The following is a 21,414-nucleotide window of genomic DNA, read 5'->3' on the forward strand; positions in this document are numbered from 1 at the left end:
AAACACCTTTTTCAAAAAGCAGTGCATCTAAGCTTACAGACCACATACATAGACTAGTCAATATATAAATATGAAAAAAGTGATGAACTAGTTTCAACAGGCATGATTTCTAATTTGATAAGAAATTGCTTTGGTTTACTATTTGATACATGGCATCTGTCTCAATATGAAATCTTCCTTATTTGCAGGTTTGAGTAGATGATGCATGTAAAATACAGTGTGATAATCAGCATATAGGTTTCAATAGCAAATATAACAGAATCAAGTACAGCATATCTGATTCAAGAGGAAGACCATCTCATAGGATGAATAATTTATAAATGTCTTTCAAAAGATCTATCTACAACCTGTATCAAATTTACTGAACACTGTTTATTTACATCAAATTTCTTGATGTAATTCATGATTTATATTCCTGCTGATATTCTAACATATCCATATCACTTGTACTTTTGCAAGAGAACAAAAAAATAGATGTCAAAAGAATCAAAGTACAAATTTCATCTGTAATAAATTCAACCTCAACTACATTTCCAAATCAAATGTGATACTCCAATTTACCAATTAACACCACAGCTTTGTATTACCTGAATAAAAGCCCTAATCATATCTGTTCATGTTAAACAGATATCAAAATTTCAACTAGATATTTAAGGTAGTGTTTACATTAAACACTTCAGAAAAACAAGGGAAATAATGTTGTTAAAATATACACAAGTGAAATCTACAATATACAACATGCTTTTGTTCCTGTTTTCAAAACAGCTTTAGGTAGCCTTAATCTTTCTTCTACATGAAACTTGAACTCTCACAAGGTTATAATCTATTTTATCTTTTTTTTTAAGTTGCCAAATTGAAATTAATTATTTCCTCTCTGTAGATTTACATATCTACATATACATCATTACTTCTTTCTATCATTTTCTTTATGCTTCTCAGGAAAGCTTTGTGTTACTTAGTCACAGTAAATAAATCCTCATTTTCATATGAATTTTGACTGATGTATTGCAGACAAAACAGTAGATTTGTGGGGCTTTTTTTAGAAACTTAAATTTTCTTTTTCTTTTTGTAATAACTATATAAACATATAAGTAATACTTTTAAATTATGCTTCTGTCATATTTTAATTTTATTTTGAAAAGAAATATATAGAGTAACATTATGCAAAAGTGATTTCTCACTGTTATTCAAGTAAGTATATGTGATATGTCCTATTCATGTTATGAAGAATATTTCAACTATTGCAGTGGAGATAAGAACTGTAAAGTATTATTTCATTATTATGTAAGCAATGGCTTTTTGTTTAATGAGCTCTGAAACCATTTGGCTAATTTAATCTACAGGTCAGCCCATTGATTGCACTAGAGTTTGCAGGATTGTCATTTGTAGTTATGGATGTAGTCACGGAAAGAACCATGCAAAAAATTGGTAAGATGCCATAATGTCTCAAATATGTTGTACTTCTTGCCTGTTATTCTGCCTGTGATGGTAGCAGACACTTTTCAGGAAGAACATGCCTAACAGGTCTGTTACTCTCATTACCACTCCCTTTCCACTCCCTCCCCAGACAGTACACAACAGCTCAATTAGGGAAAATTCCCTTTCCTATCTTCTTCCTTTCTTTCCTGTCTCTTGTCTACAATTTTTTTCAAACCCCTTTCTACCCTTGCAGATGCTATCTACTTTTATAGTCTCTTACAGCAAAGGATTTAAAAAAACCACTAACAGTTGTGTAAAATAGTGGTATCCTAACTATTTTAAACTGATCTTGTACTACTTTAAATTACTATGTCTTAGTTTCAGTATTGTGAGATTTTGTTCTAAGCTCAGTTTGTCTTTGATTCCATCCACCTGAGTCCTATCCTCACTTTACCTGTCTCCTCCACTGAGCAGTCAGTCACAAGATTCTGTCACAAGCTCCTTACAGAGCAGTTACTCCATTCACTTTCTCAATTACCTTTCTCTGTACAGTCTCAAATTCTACTACTTCTTTGAGATGCAAAGTACAAAATTTTTTATAGTAATTGAGGATGTGAGTCTGCCAAGGTTTTCTATAGAAAAATATGCTTCTTCTTTTTCTCAGTTCCTTTCACAATGATGCTCAATATGTTTTTTCTTTTTTTTTCTGTGTCTTTTTAGGGACAGAACTGATGTTTTCAGACATATGTCAACAATGACACAAAGATTTATTTCCTAATCTGTTTCTGCCAGTTCTCAGTTCAGTGTCACACATAAGGGGATTTTATTACTTTTCTTGGATGTTTAAGTTACATGTATCTACTTTGAAGCTGACTTGTCATCATTTTGCTCATTGATACAACACCAACAAGTTTTTAGAAAGTTTCTTACAATTGGCATCATGTTTGACCATTCCAAAAGGTTCCTAATATGGGTCATATAAACTTTTGACATAACTTCTGAATACTAGTTAAAGCTAAAATAAAAACAAACAAACAAACAAACAAACAAACAAAAAAAAAAAGAAGTGCAGTGAATTCACATTATTTGCCTTACTGTGAATTGTGTTGTTAAGTCTTAAAAACAATCATCATAGCATAGTATGGTATTTTTCTTCAAGTTTCACAAAATCAGTTTGCAAAGTAATTTTGAAGCATAATGAAAATGTCTTATGTTCTACTATCTTGCAGTAAAATTATTTACCATTTTAAAGTTAAATAAAAAACCTCTTCTAACTTTCCCACTTCTTTAAATTCTTCAAACACTTCTCTTTTTGCATTTCCTTTTCCCCTTTCTGAAGTTATACTGCCCATGTTCAACATAATTTTTCAAAGCTCTTTTTATGCACCCAGTAGGCTTCCAAACAATCATCTCCTTTTCAGTTCTCCATAAAACTTAGTATGGTTCTGATGCCTACAAAAATTAGGTAATGTCTAGTACCTCGTGGTGAGGTAGGTTGTTTAATTGTTGCACTGCATTTTATTCTCTCTCTCTCTCTCTCCGAATCCATGCTTCTCAGACTGCAAGCTTTTTGAAGAAGATACTAGCTTTAGTAAAGTACCTACTCTGGCAAGTTCTTCATCATGTAATGATTGAACAAAGCCAAGATTCCAAAAAATTCATATAGGCACCCCGAACAATATTGAAAGCAGAATATAAAGATGCTCCAGTGTAGTACCACTATCAGAGTAAAAAAAGTCTTCCTAATGAATTCTAAAATATCTAATCTAAACCAAAACTCCTCTCAGTATAAGCCATTCCCCCTTGTCCCATCACTACATATCCTTGTGAAAAGTTCCTCTCCATCTTTCTTATTGCCTCCTTCAGGTACTGGAAGGTGGTGGCCATGCTGCTTTGGATGCAGCCCAGGACACAGCCAGCATTTGGGACTGCAAGCTCACATTGCTGGGCTTTTCATCAAGCAACACTCCCAAGTCCTGCTTCTCAGGGCTGCCCTCAGTCCAGTCTCCACCCAGTCTGTATTTGTGCTTGGGATTGCCCCTACCCAGGTGCAAGACCTTACACTTGGCTTCAACAAATATTCAATAGCAGAGGTACAGAAAATAAGGAAGGAAGCAAATGTGTCAAAATAAACATGGACACCATTGATCAATTGCCACCACAGGCTTAACAGACTCAGCTTGGGCAAAGTAAATTTAATTTATTGCCTGTTAAAACGACCTAGAATGGTGAGATAGAAATGCAAAAACTTGAACACCTTTCCCCTAGCAACCCTTCATCAAACTCCACTTCTTCATTCCTAACTCATTTGCCTCCTTCCCCTGCCTCAACAGCTCAGGGGAAAGGAACTGATGGGCTGCAATCAGTACAGAACAATGGAAGCCAAGCATTTCTCTGCTGGGTTTCTAAGGCTGGAAAGTGGGTGAGGTGGAGAACATTAAATACCAGGAAGTGTGTGGAGAAGAAATAATCACAATTATAAAATAAAACAAAGAGGAATCAAATGCAGGAATGCCCATTTCTGTCTATGCCTTTTCTCAATGAATGCTAAACTGGGAACTACACTAAATAAATGGTCTAGACTTCTTGAGACTAAATATAGACTCTGTCACAAAAAAACAAAAAATAATTTTGATACAGGAAAAAAAAAAAAAAGAAAAAATGCCAATCAAATATTTTGCATGAAATAGCCACTAAAAACCAAACAATCCTGCTGTTGCTGCACTGACTACATAAGAAATCCTATCCATGGACAATCTGAGGTTGTAAATCAGATTTCATAATTATTCTTGTGTCAGCAACAGCTTACCAGCTAAGGAGGAAAAACAACAAATTGAAGAGGTAACAGCTTTTCTACAATATTTCCTTCACAAAGCAAGAAATAGAAAATTGATGAAGGTGTATTCTTTGTTCATGTAGACTTTGTTTTGGTTTTTTTTGTGATTGTTCTATTTTGTTTGAACAAAACAAAACATTGTTTTGTTTCTGAAATATTGCCCAACCTGTAGCTTAACAGTTCCAATGAGCAAATTTTGGGTTTTTAAATCAAGTAGCTTGTCTCTTGTCACCCAAATAACTTTTTATACAACATCTCTACATAACTGAGTTTACATAAGGTGTTTCTGCCAGCACTGCTACATCAATGGAAAATGCAGATATTTAAAATCAGGAACACCAGAGCTATGCTGCAGAGTAAACATGAGTGTGTGTTCACTGTGTCACCTCTGATGAATGGGATTGCAATTGTTTTGATAGATTGAGCTAACTACTTGTTTCTGCATATACACAAAACCTGTCTTGCATTTTTCCTTATAAATTATGCAGGATTATCCTCTTGAAATGACTTTGACTGTCTGACATACCCAACCTTTAATCTTCTTCAAATGCATGGCATTGTCTCACACTTCACAGGTCTGAAGTAAAAAGATCACTCTACTTTTAAATTTGGGATTCCAATTTCTTGTAAAAGTAAAGTGTATTGCTCAAAAAAACCCCAAACTTGAACCCAAAACAAAATAAAAACAAGAAACCTCAACAACAACAAAATAACAAAATAAAGCACAAAGAAAAACACAAAACAAAACAACAACAAAAAACAACAAAAAACCCCCCACAACAAAACGAACACATAAAAAAAACCCCAAAAACACCCCAGACCCCTCAAAAACCCCAAACCACAAAAGGAAATAGAATTCATGGCTCCAGACAACATAATCTATGCTTCTCTAAAAACACTATAAATGAGTGGAAATACTCATTTTTGATCTATAAAGTCCTAAAGAAAATCCAAAATATTCTGAAGTGACAAAAAGTAGTTAGGCTGGCAGTATTTTTTTGTCAGTTTCAGTAAAAGACAGTTTATGTGACTTTCAGTTCTTGTAAAAATAAAAAAAAAAAAATTAAAAAAATCTGGAGGGTCAACTTACAAAATATTAACTTTTTCAAAATTATTTATATACTCTACAGTCTTCAGAAACAGCAAGTTACCTGGTCCATACATAAGAAATTTGTAAAAAGTAAAAAAGCCCAAACCAACTATAAACACTTGTAAAAAACAACATTATTAAATGGACACATATCACCAGTGATGCTTCAGTGTGCAGCCTTAACACATTTCAAGGGGTACATTTTTCTTTGAAGAATTTTTAAGTGGACATCCAAATTAAAGAAAAAGTATTGCAGCACATCTAGTTGTCTTTTATACTCCTCTTGGAAGGAAATACTTTACAATTTTAGCTGTGCAACATGTAATTTAGATGTTTCTCTTTAACAGGAAACAATGCAATTTGGGATTAAATCTATTTTAGTGACAATATCTTTCTTAAAGTATTATTTTAAATCTTTGGTAAAGTTATTTGAGAGGAGGGAGAGGTGGAGCCTTCTGATCCAATATGTCTGTTCTGGCATGTTGAATTAATATAAGCTTTTGGCAATTTATAATTACCTTCTAGCTATGACATGTATGAAAAATAAATAGAAGTGTCATAAAAGCATTTAATCTGGAAACAGTTATGGTTTCTCTACCAATAAAAGTGTCTTAAAAAAAAAAGTCTTTATTGTGAGGCATGTTCACTGAATTGTGCTTCCCACATCAGAGCTTGTGTATGATTATAATCTTTGGAGCTCTTTGATAATTTGCTGCCCAAACCTCCCTTATTCCTGCTACTGACAATCACTATGATAGCATATGATATTTGACCTTTCCACTGATGTCAGCTGCAATATAGCTTACAGAATAACTATTGAAATATCTTTTCATGGGACTTCTGTTGTATTTGAGCCTTTTTTTTTGTTGTTTTAATCTGCTTTAAGGGAAAAAACAAACAAAAAAACAAATAAACTTTAGATTTGCTTCTCAGAATAATTTTTTTTCACTTTCCAGTTAGGGTAATAATTAAGAAAGCACACAGAGTTAATGTGCTTTCATGCTCCAGGCTGTATAAATTTTATTGCAGATCAATAGGAAAAGAAGGTAACTAAGAAAGAAAGAAAGAAAGAAAGAAACCAACATACAAACCAACTAAAAAAATGCACTTTTTTTTTTTTTTTTTTTTTTTTTTTTTTTGGTTGGTTGGTTTTGGGTTTTGTTTTTGAGGTTTTGGGAGGTTTCTTGTCTTGAGGGTGGAGGAGTGTTGATTGTTACGGTTTTTTTCCTTAGAAAATTTACTTAACTAACATGCTGTTCAAAATGCTATGCATTAGAAAGTGACATGCTTTCAAAATGAAGATTTGATAGCATAAATTTAAAGAAATGCTTAAAAGTCACAGCTCTAACCAATGGTTTTCAGATGCAACTCTACCAATTTTCACTCAAAGTTCATGCAAAATTTACACTTCAATAAATCAAACTCCAAATTGAAGACTAACAAGCAAGCATGAAAATGAAGACTACACTTTTAAAAATGTCTTGAGCAACTTGAGTAACTTCAATGAGTTTTTGTAAAAACTTCTAGGATAAAATCTAATCCATCAAATATAAAGAGAAATAAATAGTCCAATAAAGGTAATTAAAGCAAGGCTGAAAACTGCTTTCAACACTTTTTTCCCCTTGACATTGTGATCCTGATTATGATGCATTTGTGATGAATTGATTATGTCATAGAAATCAAGTCTGTAACACTTAACTTAGTCTCATTCCCCCTTTCACAGAGCTAGTTTCATTCAGAGATACATCATTCCTGAAGAAGGAATATGTATATATTTAAGCCAGATATATTATTATGAATTGTGGGAAAAACCATGGTTTTTTAGTCTGCCCCTTCAAGTTCTCTCACCATTTTGACAATGAAATTATAACATTTTTGTTTTGCTAGGGCTATCACAGGGTGATCCAGTAGAGTAGGTCACTGAAGCTTTCATCTTGTGTGTTTGATAAAGCTCTAAATCTGCCTGTGAAGAGAAAGAACAGAAAGGTAACAACTGCTAGTTAAACCAAATCACTTCCACAATTTGGGCAAATTTGGTTTGCATGTGATACACCTTAGCCAGGTCCATGCCAGCAAGAAAGATTGTGTTCAGTCAAGGTCAAACTCGTGGGTGAACAAAACACAGTCCAAGAACACCACAGAACATGCTGTCTGCTGGGATCTCTGTGAATGGACAGAAGGATATTACTCACACTTGTGTACAGATATGGCTGGAAGGAAGTGCTAAGAATTTCATGATAATCAGTCTTAAGGGTCTAAACCTAATAAATTAAATAAAAAAATAAATGTATGGTTATTTTAGGAATTAATTTAAGTTTTCAATATGCCCAGCTTTAATTTGTATTTCCAAGATATTTTTTTTTCTTTGAAGATGAGCTGTAATAGTAGCAGGAATACCCATTGCAGCAGGATCTAGGAATCAAAGGCCACTTGGTTTTAATATAAAAAGTAAAAAACATTGCCTTTACCAGTACTTCTAATTTTATGAGTTTTTATGAGTGTTATAATCCTTAATAACTAAGTGATATATAGCCCACACTGAAAGATGGATGTCTGACTCTGAGATATGATCTGTTTAACAGATCAGTCATACTTCACATAATTTTCCTATGGCACTGGAAAGAAATAAATGTAATAAATTTAACTCATATTATCAGGAAAAAGTAGACATTTAAGTTTATCTAGCTTAATAATTTCAATATAAATTTAATTTAGACTTTTTTATTTTTTGGATTACAGTCTTAAGTATCTCATTTATTTATAAACTGCATATTAGTACTTAAAAAAAGCTCAAAAGCAAAATAAAACAAAACAAAAAATTAATCTGACACTTTAAAGTCATCAACCATGATCAATAATACAATTTTTTTATCGTCTTTCTTTCAGTCTGGGCCTTAACCCAGCTCTGTTCTGTCTTGCCTTTCTGTTTTGAGAGTACACAACCTCATGACAAGGCTCATTTATTATGTTTGGTGGACACAAGTCCTCCTACATGAGATAAATAAGAATGTTAGAAATCAGAAATAAAGTTTTAATGCTAAAAATTAAAACTTTTCATCTATGCAATATGATTAGCATGGCAAGCTTCACATCCTAGGATCAACTAATATGGAAATTAATTCCTGCTGAATGTTAGAAGACCAAGATAACCATACATTTATTTTTTCCATCTTATTCATCTATGGGAACCTGCAGGAGGTAATGTTACAAAAAAAAAATTTATAAATTATCAAATCAGGAAAAGATCATTCATTTTCCACGCCAAAGAAGAATGTTAATGAGTGGGTTGAGTACTCTCCACACCTAAGGCTTGAGGGTTTAATACTCTTGTAGAATTAATACTCTTGTTAGAAGCCAAGAAACAAATAAACTTTAGCAGATCCTTTACCATTCCTAAAATCCTACAGCATTTCTAATACTATTGAACTTTTTCCCCACTTTCTAATGGGTAAGACTCTCATATGTATTTATGGTGGCTTTAAGTGTCTTTTCTGCAAAAAGACAGTTCAGTTCCTTTTAGATTATTGGTCTAAGAAAGCTGGCAGCCATCTAGTAATTTTTGTAAGATCATAGTTTTGGTATCTATGTGGGTTAGGAAGAAAACAGTCTTTCCTTGTGACCTAAGTAATGTGATACATATTTTAGAAAAAAGGTGGTGAAAGGAAGTGTGCAGAAGACAGATAGCTGCCTGTTTAAACCATCAGCTAAAGGTAATGTATGTGGAAGTCCAATATCCAATGAGGAAAGAACAGCACAAAATGTGTCACAGAAAACTGCAGTATCAAGTACAGAAAACCAGCCTAGTTTTAATTTAGAGAGTATGAGATTGTGTATTGGGGTCCATGGCAGTGGGGGGCTGTGAGGGGAGGCTGGGCTTGCCCTGTGCCAGGCACAGCTGGCTCCAGTTGGCTCCAGCTGCTCTCAGGAGAGCCACAACAGGACCCAGAGGAGCCCCTCAGGCAGGCTGGGGGTGGCTCTGTGAAAGCATGTTACCAACAAATCAAATATTTATTGATAAATCAATAATCCATTACAAACAAAATTTTAAGAATTGACTGATTAGCTATTCTAGAGCAATCAGTCAAGAGTATGTTTTGTTTTTAACTTGCTGTCCTATTTTGGAACTTTCAACGCAGAGGCAGCAGAGATATTCCTCAGATGACCTCAGAGAACCTAGATTGTATAAGACTAGGTCTGTGACATGCTGGATGTTTTCTATGAACTGCTTGAGGAAACTGGTTATTGAAACCCTCATCTCTATAGTTATACTTCCTTCCCCTGTTCCTTTTCTTTGAAGAAATTAGATGCAGAAAACCTATGTAATGGCCAGCTCACTCAATATTTTTAGCTGATAATTGATAATAAATAAAGTATCTATGCTGAAAAAACCTTGCTAAGTTGGAGTAAAAGAAATAGGAGCTGGCACCCACAGACACTCAGCTTACAAATAGAATAAAAATGACATGATGACCTTTGGAGAGGTTTTTGTTATATTTTTAAACTAGCTACAATGCTGCAACCTTTCAAAGACAACAAACATTCATATAAATATTTAAAGAATATAAATAGGTTAGAAGTTTTTCCAATACTATAAAATAATATTTCCTGAATTGATGCTGGAGCAGCTAACACATATATCACTCTATTAATTATATTGTTACCATTTCCTAAATATTGAAGAAGCTGTGTATATAGTAGATTTCAAATTATATTTTAAATGCAGATTCAGCTGTTCAAGTAAGATCATATCACAATGACACTGATATTTGTGCATCAACTTTAATCTTTGAGACCCTTTTTTTATTTCCCCTTTGGTATAAATGATGTGGCTTAATAAGACAGAAATAAAATACTTCTATATAAAGCAAATATATCCTCGTACACCCAAAGAGTACAGAATCAAAATAGTATGAAACTTACTGTTTTCTTCCCATGTAGTTTTCTCCAAGGTTCAAGGAGAATGTCTTGTCAAATATCATCAATAAGAATGACATGGGCTAAAAAGCACTGTGACCTCCAAAGAAAAGAATAGGTAAACTACTATTTCCATATGACATTTTTCAAAGGGTCTATTTCTCAAAGAAAATCTCTATGCCTTTTAAACACTATAGTTTTTGTTTTAAAATTTGTGATGATGAGTTAAGAACAAACCTGTATATTTTCTTAGTATGTACTCCAACAAAATTCATAAACTCTTTTATATTTTATGAGATGAAACAAGGAAAAAATAAGTCCTTGCTGATGTCATACTACGAGCTACGCATAATATAAAAACATTTAAAATACAGTTGAAAAAAAAATACAAAGACATTCTGCTAGGCTCTAGATATCGAATAAACCCTGCATTTCATGCTAATTTACAAAGGATGAGACTAAAACTTGAACTCTCTACGTAAAGTTACCACTTAGCCTTGCATAAACCAAGAAGCCAACCAGAACCATAAAATCCCAACAAATTTTACACCAAAATTGTCTTAGGGATAACAGGTGTTATTCAATACATGAGTTAAATGAGACTATTTTAAGGGTGTTGCAAACATATCCAATTAATTTTCAAAAAACCTGTAATTTGGGGATAGTTGAAAAAAGTGTGGAAAAAAACATATATATGGTTTTGTCTTTCATTGAAAATCGTCCTTATTTTGTCTGCTTTGCTGCAATATTGAGATTTTAATGTTTTTCAGATAGCTAGCATTGTTTGAGCCAAATGTTAGTATAACACAAGTACTTCAATTTAATATGAAAAACGAATTATCAAGGTCTATTTTAGGCTATCACTTCAAATGTAACAAAAGTTGTTCCCTTTCTACAGCTTCTGTTTTAATTTAATTGTTTTTCCTTAAGTTTTTGTTATCTTTTTACTCACTGATGTAGCTCTCTTTTGCCGTATCTAAAATGATTTTTCTTCTCTATCTGCTCAACAATAAAACAGTGCTATAAAAAGCAAGAAATTTTTCACATAAGGACACGCTGCCATCTGACAAAAAGGTAGTCAGCCCTTTCCTTTTAAAAAATATCTGAAGGCAAATTGATCAAAACAGCCTGATATATGCTAACAATTACTTTGTAGACATCCCCGGGAGACGACTCTATGCTATGAATTCTAAATGGACAGGAGTTTGCTACCTTGGCGCTTCAGGGAACATCAGCACCACAACCCAACTGCGGCCAGTGCAACTCACAGCTTACAATAACAAGCCCTACTGAGAGGCAGTGCAATTGCACAGCCTGACTACCAGCTTTATATGCAGCCACAGTTTGCTTTGGAGGTCTAGACCGAGCTTTCTCCCGCCAGCAGAATAACTGGCAGGGCTGTAAATGGGAAAGCCGCGGTCTTCCGACTTTACACGCCTTGTTGTGCAGGCACAGGCTGCCCACTGACAAGTGTGCTGGATGCTTTGTGCTTCCATCATGAATTGCTTAACTCCCCCCAAATCTAGTCCAAGCAATCCAGACACTTTGCTCCCACTCACTGAGCATTTTAAACACCGTACACCTTCATAGAATAGAACACCGCCTCAAAAGTGTGGAAACCAGGCAGGGGGAGAGCAGAAGGGAGTTCTGTCCACAAGGCTGAGGGTGGAAGCAAAAGGAACTCAGGAGAAATAAAATAAGTCATGAAAATAAATAAATACAATAGCTTAAAACCAACAAAACCTAGATCTAGCTTTAAAAATTTTCAATAAAATTTGCCTTGTTTCTTGTGTACAGCATTCTGAGTGTACAGCATTACGGTTCTTGTGGTAAATCCATGCAAAGATAAATCTTATTTTAAAAATAGGTTTTTAAACATGGATTAATGTTTTCTCTATAAATAATTTTTTTTATGATGACATATTTTCAATGCTACCAAGTTGGTCAACTGACTTATTAGCTAATTTACAAACAGCTTCTCAGCACAGCAAGATAAAAATGTGCATAAATTTAAAAGCCTACTTCTTGTAGGAGGAAATATGGAAGCTCTCTTACATTTTGTGTCTTTAGAACTTCCTGTCTTTTTTCCATCTTTTTTTTCTCCCCCAAAGAACCTTGCATTGTCACTTTATGAATACTGAAACACAACACTGAAAGAAGGAAACACAGTTTAGCAAATGCTCCCTAACCACAGAGCCTGTCAAACATTTCTAATCACAGTTCTTGCTGGCAGTAAGCCTTCAGCTGTTTTAAGCAAGTGTGACACACAATTTTCCACTCTTCTTTGTAAAATCGCATCACTTTTTAAGGTTAAGTTTGTAAGAGAATTATAAAAATTATTTGAAGATGATCCAGTCAGTTTGTTTCATGTAACTAGCCCCCCACAGTTTCTCAAGACCAAAGCCTAAGAACAGTGCTGCCTCAAGATGAAATAACTGCTATACGTGTTCCCAAGGAAATTTCAGAAGATGCTGTCTCTTTTCAAGTAGATGTGGTCACAGTTCTCTCTGATTAATAAATTAGTCAGATTCTTTCCTTCAGTATAAGTTTTAAATTATAGACTTTTTCTTTGGTGGAGGAATAAGACTTTCAAACCACATTTGATAATACACAATTGCATCCTAAAAAAAGATAAAAAAATTAAGTATGTTAAATAAAACTACTTCGATTTTTCTGCAATAATTTTAAAGTTTGCTTAAGTTAATGAATATTAACCACCTTCAGAAAACCAGTTATTAGTACAAGAGAAGTATTTTTAAAAATATAAATTCCTTTAAAACTCATGTCTTTTAATATCAAAATGTTTTTTGAAATGTGCTTCTGGTTCTTTTATGTGTCCTCTCTGAATATTCAATGATTACATTTTATTGAAATGTTCTTAAATATTTTTCTTATTTCGAGTTTTACAGTCTGAGGAAAAATTGTTTCATACTTTCAGTCTTATAACTTAATTTTTTCAAATAATTACTTTATTGATGAGAAATTAAATTGCAGTAACCATGAGAAATTAACAGTATTTTTAAATTTGTTGTTGTTTGTTTCTTTATTTTTAGAAAAGGGCTTTGCTTAAAACAAGGGATATCTAATTAAAGTCAAATTTGAATCAGCATTTGTTAATTGTAATGCTTTATTTGTTCCTGACTACCTTTAATATTGCAATTATTTACACTGGCTTAAAAACTAATGTAAAATTATAGAAATAAATGTTGGTAATAATAATGATGTCTAATCATTTAATAATATTGCTTCCTCATAGTAGTGTACAAGCATAGAAAAATTTGTGCTTTATGTATGTTTTATTCTTTATGTACAACTATGGTTTTGTCCTTTTTGTCCATATTGCCTTAGACATGGTGAGATGTTTGGTTTCTTTCTGTAGCCATATTATCAGATCTGGTTATCAAAGAGGGACTTTAAGAGCAAAAAAGCAAATTTGATAAGCTAGTGAGCATTTATGCATGACCTGAGAGAGACTATTTAACCACAGAACAATTTAGAGACCTTTAAGACCGTTGAGTCCAACCAGTGACCTAACATTGCCATGTCCACCAGTAAACCATGTCCCTACAGTCACATCTACACAGCTTTAAAATATCTCCAGGGATGGTAACTCTACCACTTCCCAGTCACTCTTTTCCATTACTTTATAAAGCTTTGGTGATGATTTTTTTTTTTTTTTTTTGTTCTACAATCTAATCTGATATTGAGAAGCCCATATGGTAGCCTGAGTAACTGCTATTAATGTCCATGTATGCACTCTGGTACATGCTGGAATACCCTGATGCATAAAGATTTGAAGCCTTTTTCATATTTGTAGCTTTATAGATTCTTAATATATAGTAATATATCTTCCAGTACTTTTCCTACATTTTTTCATAGTTTATCTAACTCCTTACTAACACATTTCTGAAATTCTGTTTGGTCTTATTTTCAAGAAGAGAGTCTCTAACAAGGACATTTTGTTTTTCAACCAGAATCTGAGACACCATAACAAGAAATAAAGCAAAGAACCCCCTGGAACTATTCCAAGGGGCAGACCCAAGGGGGCAACTGAATCTCCTCTTGGATGTACCCACTAGATATAATAATTAATTAACCTTATAAGAACTGCATTAACCTGATTTTGTGCAAGCACAATGCCATATTTTGTGCACCTGAAAGCTTTCATTAAAGAATTGCTTTTTTATCCTACCACTTTAATTCCGTTGAAAGGTTTTTTTCCTTTTGTTACTAGGCAACAACCCCATAGTGGATGGACTGCAGTGCACTCTAGTGGATAGCACGGAAAGGAGAGCATCCCTACCTGTCAGGAGAAGACACATGGCTTGACTTGTTACACAGGATCACAGGGGACACAAAGAACCTTTCCATGGATACAGTGTTCCATGGTAACTCATTCGGATTCTGCCTGATGCTGGGAAACAATGGGGCTATCAGCAGTTGGTGGCAGGTTATTTACTCACTATCTATGTATTTCTTCCAGCTTCCAATTCTATTTCACTATTTACTGCCCAGTTTTTCTTACTGCAGTCTGGAAAAACCCCTACACTCTACCCAACTTCCAGATGCAGCGTACATATCTCCACAGGCAGAAATCATCTTGCCCATTTATTAAATCAATCACTAGAATAGGAACTCCCTTCCAACCATACCCACAGTCAGGTATCATTTCACCCATTTATTAAATCAATCACTAGAATAGGAACTCCCTTCCAACCATACTGGGATTTTAAACCTTCAAGGTGCCTAAATCTATCAGAAATATATAATTAAGCAGTAGGCTAATTGCTTAACAACTGAAGTAGAAGAGTAAGGAAATCTGAATTCTAGTTTCACTTTTGAACTGGAATTTAAAAACATAATTATTTAAATCTGAGTCATTGAGAGAAAAATGTAACATTGCTACCATATACCTTTAAATATGGCAATGTAGACAGGTAAAAAATGAATAACTATATATTTTTCAATGTCATCTTGTATTCCCTGCATCAAAACTGTAATGTTAACTACCTTTTACTATTGTTAGAAATGGATATTTGAAACAACACGTGTGTGGGCTATCTAATATTACTGCAAATAATACTTTCATCTTAAAATATGCCAGTATGGGTATATTTATATATATTTGCATTTTAAAATGTTAAACTTGTTGATAACAAGGAAAACGTGTGGTTTGAGATATTTAAAGAGTTTATCTTTGAATAATTTGTCAGTCTAGGACACTGCTATTTTGCATCAGTGTCAAGTGCTCAATGTTCTTGCAGGCTCAGCCCCGTTGCTGTGGACATCTGGCACATGTGATGAACAACATGAATGCCTTTAAGCCTTTTCTTTATGCCCATTAAATGCATGGTGAATGGCTGACAGGTAGGCCATTGAAGGCTTGTAAGGACATGCTCAGGGCAAATCCTCCTCTGCGGTACCAGCTCCACAACGTGCGAAGCTACAGCTAAAGACCATCTGTTATAGCAAGGATTGTGCACCATTGCCTTGAGAGCCTTTGAGGAAACCTGGAACAACAGTGACTCTGTGCTGTACCACTGTAAAAATAAAGGCTCAGTGCACTTAGGAAAAAAACCTTGGTGTGTGTGACTGCTAACATACTGCAGCAATCTGACTGATTTTTCATCAACCAGGCTACAAAACAGGGAAATTTCAGCTATTAAAAAAATGTTCAATATATATTTTTGCAAATATTTTCCCATTCTAAGCAGATTAAATTGCCATCCTCTATGTTTAAATACAATCCCTAATAGCAATCTTGCAAGCCTAACTCTTAGGATTTCAAGAGAGTTCTTCTAATCAAGCACCCTGAATACAAACTGAAAGAACTGAGGTTTAAATAACAGCAAGAAAGAAAAGTATTAGGCCAAAGATCTTCAGATAACCAGGATGTACAGTGCCTTTAGTTTACACTGGAATTCCATGGCAGTTTATATTTTAAAGTGTATTTTCAGATACCATCATTATTTTTATTGTTGATTTCAGCTATATAAGTTGCATTTCAAACAACTGAATATTCATTGACACATTTTAAAAATGTTGAAAATTTTGAACATCTTAAAACTAGATTTTATCTGAAGGAAAAGGGATTAATTTTATCCATTTTATCTATGATTACTGTGCCCTTTCCTACATTAAATATTTTTCAGCAACATCTAGAAAAGTGAGTAGCCGTGGCAAGAGCAATATTTCTTTACATTTAGGTTTAAATTTTCAGTCTTTTAGATCCCAGTGAGTAAAATAGATGAAATTTCCTCCTTATGGAGTCAATCATTATAGTATGAAAACAAGAAAGAGGGAGGGAGGACGATCATTGCTATCACTAAAAAAGGGGATGTAAGTATATATGGAAAACTAATCCTTGAGTACTGATTTTAATGTGATTCATTTTCAGAAATGAATGTGAGGCTAGTTGAGAAAAGATTGAATTTCTTAGTGTAAAATTCTAATAATCCTTTTTAATGCTGGTGTCTTTCTCAGTCATAAAGGTTTCAAAAATATCTTTCTCACCTCATTCATATCTTCTACGCAAAAATGGTCAAGATTCTCATTTAAGATTGAAATTTGACAGGAAAATCTGTAGCCTAAGTTACCAGAATGTATTTCATTAGATTACTAAAACTGATTCCCAGACTCTAAATTCTTAGATTTGGTTGAAGTGTTTTATTGCAATCAGATATTAACCATTAGACGGGTATCTTGCCTACAAACAGCAATTTCCTGGGGCATTTTGGCAGCTGAGGACATACATATAAATTTTGAAATAAATTAGGTGTCCTGATAGGACTTTTGACCCTGTGGGGACCCACTGCACCTGCTAAAAATTGTCCCACATTGCAGCAATTTGTGGAGAACTGCTGCCATGGGATGGACTGCAGGAGTTCATGGAAAATTGTCTCCCATTGGAGCAAGGGAAAGGCTCCTCTCCCTGAGGAGCTGCAGAAATATGAGATTAATTGATCATAACCCCCCTTTCCCGTTTTCCTATGTCCCTGCAAGCAGCTGGGAAGGAGGGACAGGTGAGGGGAAGGTCTCACTTTTTAAGCTCTTCTTTTTACTTCCCATTATCCTGTTCTGATTTTGTTAGCAATAAATTCAATTACTAGCTCATAATTTAAACCTACTTTGCCCATGATGGCATTTGGTGAAAGTGATGTCTCCTGGTCCTTATCTCAACCCATGAACCATTTGCTGTATTTTTTCAGCTGGGGAGGGGAGTGAGAGAGAGGCTTTGGTGGGTGCCTGGCATCCAGCCAGGTTCAGCTCAATACAGCATCTGTGATGTGCCATGAGCTGTTCACCAAGGAGTATCATTTTGAGCAGTTTAGGAGTGCTTTTTTGTCTATTATTTTTTATTTCCCCTGTGATTTTTTTGGGGCTTAAAGAAGGAAGGTTACCACTGCTTACAAAACTACAGCTACTCTGGGTATGCCTATTTATTCCAAGTCAGTGTTAGACCAGGTAATTTCCACAGCACTTAATTTCTTTCAGCTTGTTTGTCACTATCCTCAAATTAGATTGATTCTTCTTTAGAAAGCAAAGCCTTTTAACATTGCAGATCTCATCCTCTGAGTTAAAGCTCAAATCTTTTCTACAGCAGCAAATTCTTTGGTAGGGTTCTTCCCCATAGAGAATCATGTGCTCCAAGAGCAGCACTCCAGACAAGTAATTTACTTATCTAAATCTTATAAATAAGGCAGAAATAGAATAAAATAGCTTAAAAAACCCCCTACAACATGTCTTCCTTTATAGCACCCTAGTTGGTTTATTTATTTCTTGCAGAAGGTCTACAAGGTGTTGCAGTTGGACATCTGTGGAAGGCCCTCAAGCTGTTTACAAAAAATTTAGGTAACTAAAATTACAGTTTTTTTCCTACCCTTCTCAGTGGTGGAGGTACAAGTTAAGATGCTTCTACAGATTTACATAACCACTTCTGCATATTTTAAAAATAATTTTTGGTGGATTTAGCTATTTTTAAATGGTCTTCCTCATAAGAACACAAAAAAAGCTGTGTTTTGGATTCACTTATCTATCTATTAAATCATACTCATTCAGAAATGTGTTTTCAGAAAAAATAGCATTTTTTTTTTTATCAAGAATAAACAAAATACCTTTAAATATGTAGTTCTAATAGCAATCAGCAGAATTTCTTACTGCTGCTATTTGGTTGGTGTCAATCATACATCCTGATCCTGTATGGCAGAAGATGACACATTTTTGTTTATTTCTAATATAAGTACATAAGAGAAAAGACAAGTTTGGGGGTAAAAGGTACAAATCATCACAATTATTTGGATAACAAGGGACTGGAACAAAATTAATTTGGTAAAAGCCCATACACTGACAGGTTGGCAATGATAAGTATAGATACACTAAAGATGCACTTGAGACAATCTTTGACAGATTCATTGAAATCTGCTCTGTTTAGTGATTTGAAAAAAACATATCAACCAGACTAATAACAAGCTGACAGACTTACATCTAAGGTAGTGATTAATATGGAATCACATCTAAATAAGATGCTTCACAGTTCTGAGTAAATCAATAGTTAAGAAGTATCTAGGAAAAACGTTTTTGATGTAATAATCCCATTTTATAAGAGTATTTTGAATGTCAGACCCCTGAAGATCCACAAAAACTGATTTATCAGCTGCCAAAAAATGTGTAAGAAGGACAAAAAGCTTATTATAAGTTAATATAATTCATAATTGATAAAAAATCAATTAATGCAATAAAATAACCCCACATTGGATATGAATAGGATCTTTAAATAACTTTTGCTTCTCAAAGAACCCTGTAACATGTCAACCATTGTATTGAGAAAGGATCAAAAATAATTTTCACATAAAATGTGTCACAAATTTTAAGTACTGAACAATGAAAATAAAGTTAAATGAAGTATTAATACAGTAACACCTTAATTGCTCCATATATTTGAAGAAATGTGAGCCTTTTCCTAGAGCTTCACTGTCACAAAATACACTTTATTGAGCTCAGTACCAGCTGGAGAAATGCAATATCTTATGATATAAGCTCTTATTATTGTGTGACCCAGTGTGATATTGTAGCTTTAAATTTTTAACTGAAGTAATGGCTTGGATACAGAAGAACAGCTAGTGATGAATGATATTGTAAAAATTGCAACAAACAAGCAAACAAACGAAGAAAAAACAAAGAACAAACCCCACGACAACAAAAAAAAAAAAAAAAAAACCAAAAAAAAAAAAAAAAACCCAATCCTTTAAAGAAGAAGGATAGTACACACTGACAATTAAGAATGTTGTTCATTGTGCATGTAGTGACATTACTTTTCAGTTGCTGGTTTTCTTGACTGTTAGATATTCAGATTTGTCCAAGGTAGATAAATACCATTAATTAATTTACTTTCCTCTGAGTGAAAATCATGAGAATGCATATCCCCATAAATTTACCAAATAATTAAATATAAAATATTGCTCTTTAAAGATAAATAGCAAAATTGTTTAATTTTTTAAGAAAAATTCATGAACTCAATTTTCACATGACCTTCAAACCTTAGAAATGTGCAAATAATCCTTTTGGACAAAGAATCTGATACAGAAAGAAATCTCTCTCAAACATCTGGTGAAAAATCAGTATTTATCAATGTGCTAATAAAGAATTGATGCTGTTAACAGATTTAGTATTGTAAATAATACTGTAGAATTGTGGTTTTCATTTGCAATAGTTTCTTTGTCATAGAAAATACATAAAGCATTTCTGCATTTTTAAATTGCTGAAGACTCATTGCTGATATGTTAGAAAAGTGCTAATTTTTAATTAAAAGAAAAATCTTTAATGGCTTAGCAAGTTTGTATATCAGTCATTTGCTATAAAACATTAGCCATATATTGGGCCATATGCACTGTATCATTCTTAGTTCCCATCTAACTTTCAAGTTAGATGCTGTTGATTGAAATCTTGCCTGAACCACTCCAGTCATGTATTTATGAAGTCTGTGGAGAGAGATCATAAGGGCAGAGTTACACCTCCAGAATCCTGACATCTTTCAGACTGATACAAAAGAAAGATTTATATAAGACTTTTTGACAGAAATATGGAAAAAAAAATATTTTAAGGTACCTATTAGTTTCAGCTAGCTAAATGTTGCAGTTATTTTTCATGTAGAGTAGAATTATAGCTTGCAGTTATTGCAAGTTTGGCTGTCTTCTTCTGCTCAAAATTTTAGCAATAATAACATTTACTTGTCTAGGCTAAATGCTCATCAGACTTTAGAAACTAACTTTATGGGTTTTCTCATAGGTTTTTTTTCATTGGTTCAAAATTTTTCAGGAAAGATCAAGTAATTGCTGCTTCAACAAGTACACTGTATAATGGTTACCATACTGTCTAAAGTTAAGAATACCTCACAGTCACAGAGGTTTTAGACTGGTTTCAGCAAGGGACTTACACTATTAAGTCAATATCTATCACTTTTGTACTAATTTGTTTACAGTCTCCCTTTCCCCTTCTCTCCAGTTCCATTTGCCTTTTATTTCTACATATTTCCCTAGATAACTTTCTGCTGCTGATACAGCAATACATCTGCAATAGAGGGACTAAAATATAGATCAATCTCTTAAAAAAGTGAATCCTTCATATTACCCATTAAGTCAGAAGGAGGAAAACAGTATGGAGCACTTGAACTGAAAAGGCTTATGTTAGAAGGCATCAATCCAGCCAGCCTTCAGCAAAACGCTGCAGGTAGCGGTAGGATTAACTGTGCTTGACAGGGAGCTGGCTGATGCATTCTGAGGCTGCTCTTGGCAGCTGTGAAAGATCATTCAAGTGTGAGGCGTGCCTGAGTAACTGGGTATGTTGGGTTTGTGTCCAAGGCTTTTCAGTGGAGAGTGGAGGAGTACAGAGATGGCTTCTGTGTGAAGGTGCCAGAAGCCACCTCTGAGCCCAAAAGAGCCAATGCCAGATAGCAAGTATAGAGTGTGAAGAGGAAGGAGCAGCAGAGGCAAAGATGAACAGACCACAGTCCTATGCCTCATCCCCTGTCCCACTTAGGGATGAGAGGCAGAGAACCTGGGTGTGTAGCTGAACCCAGGAATTCAAGATGTTTTAAGATTTGTCTTCTCATTATCCTACTCTGAATTTCAAAAGGCAATAAATTAAATTAATATCCCCC

The sequence above is a fragment of the Oenanthe melanoleuca genome, chromosome 4 (assembly GCF_029582105.1).
Source record: "Oenanthe melanoleuca isolate GR-GAL-2019-014 chromosome 4, OMel1.0, whole genome shotgun sequence".
Classification (NCBI taxonomy): Eukaryota; Metazoa; Chordata; class Aves; order Passeriformes; family Muscicapidae; genus Oenanthe; species Oenanthe melanoleuca.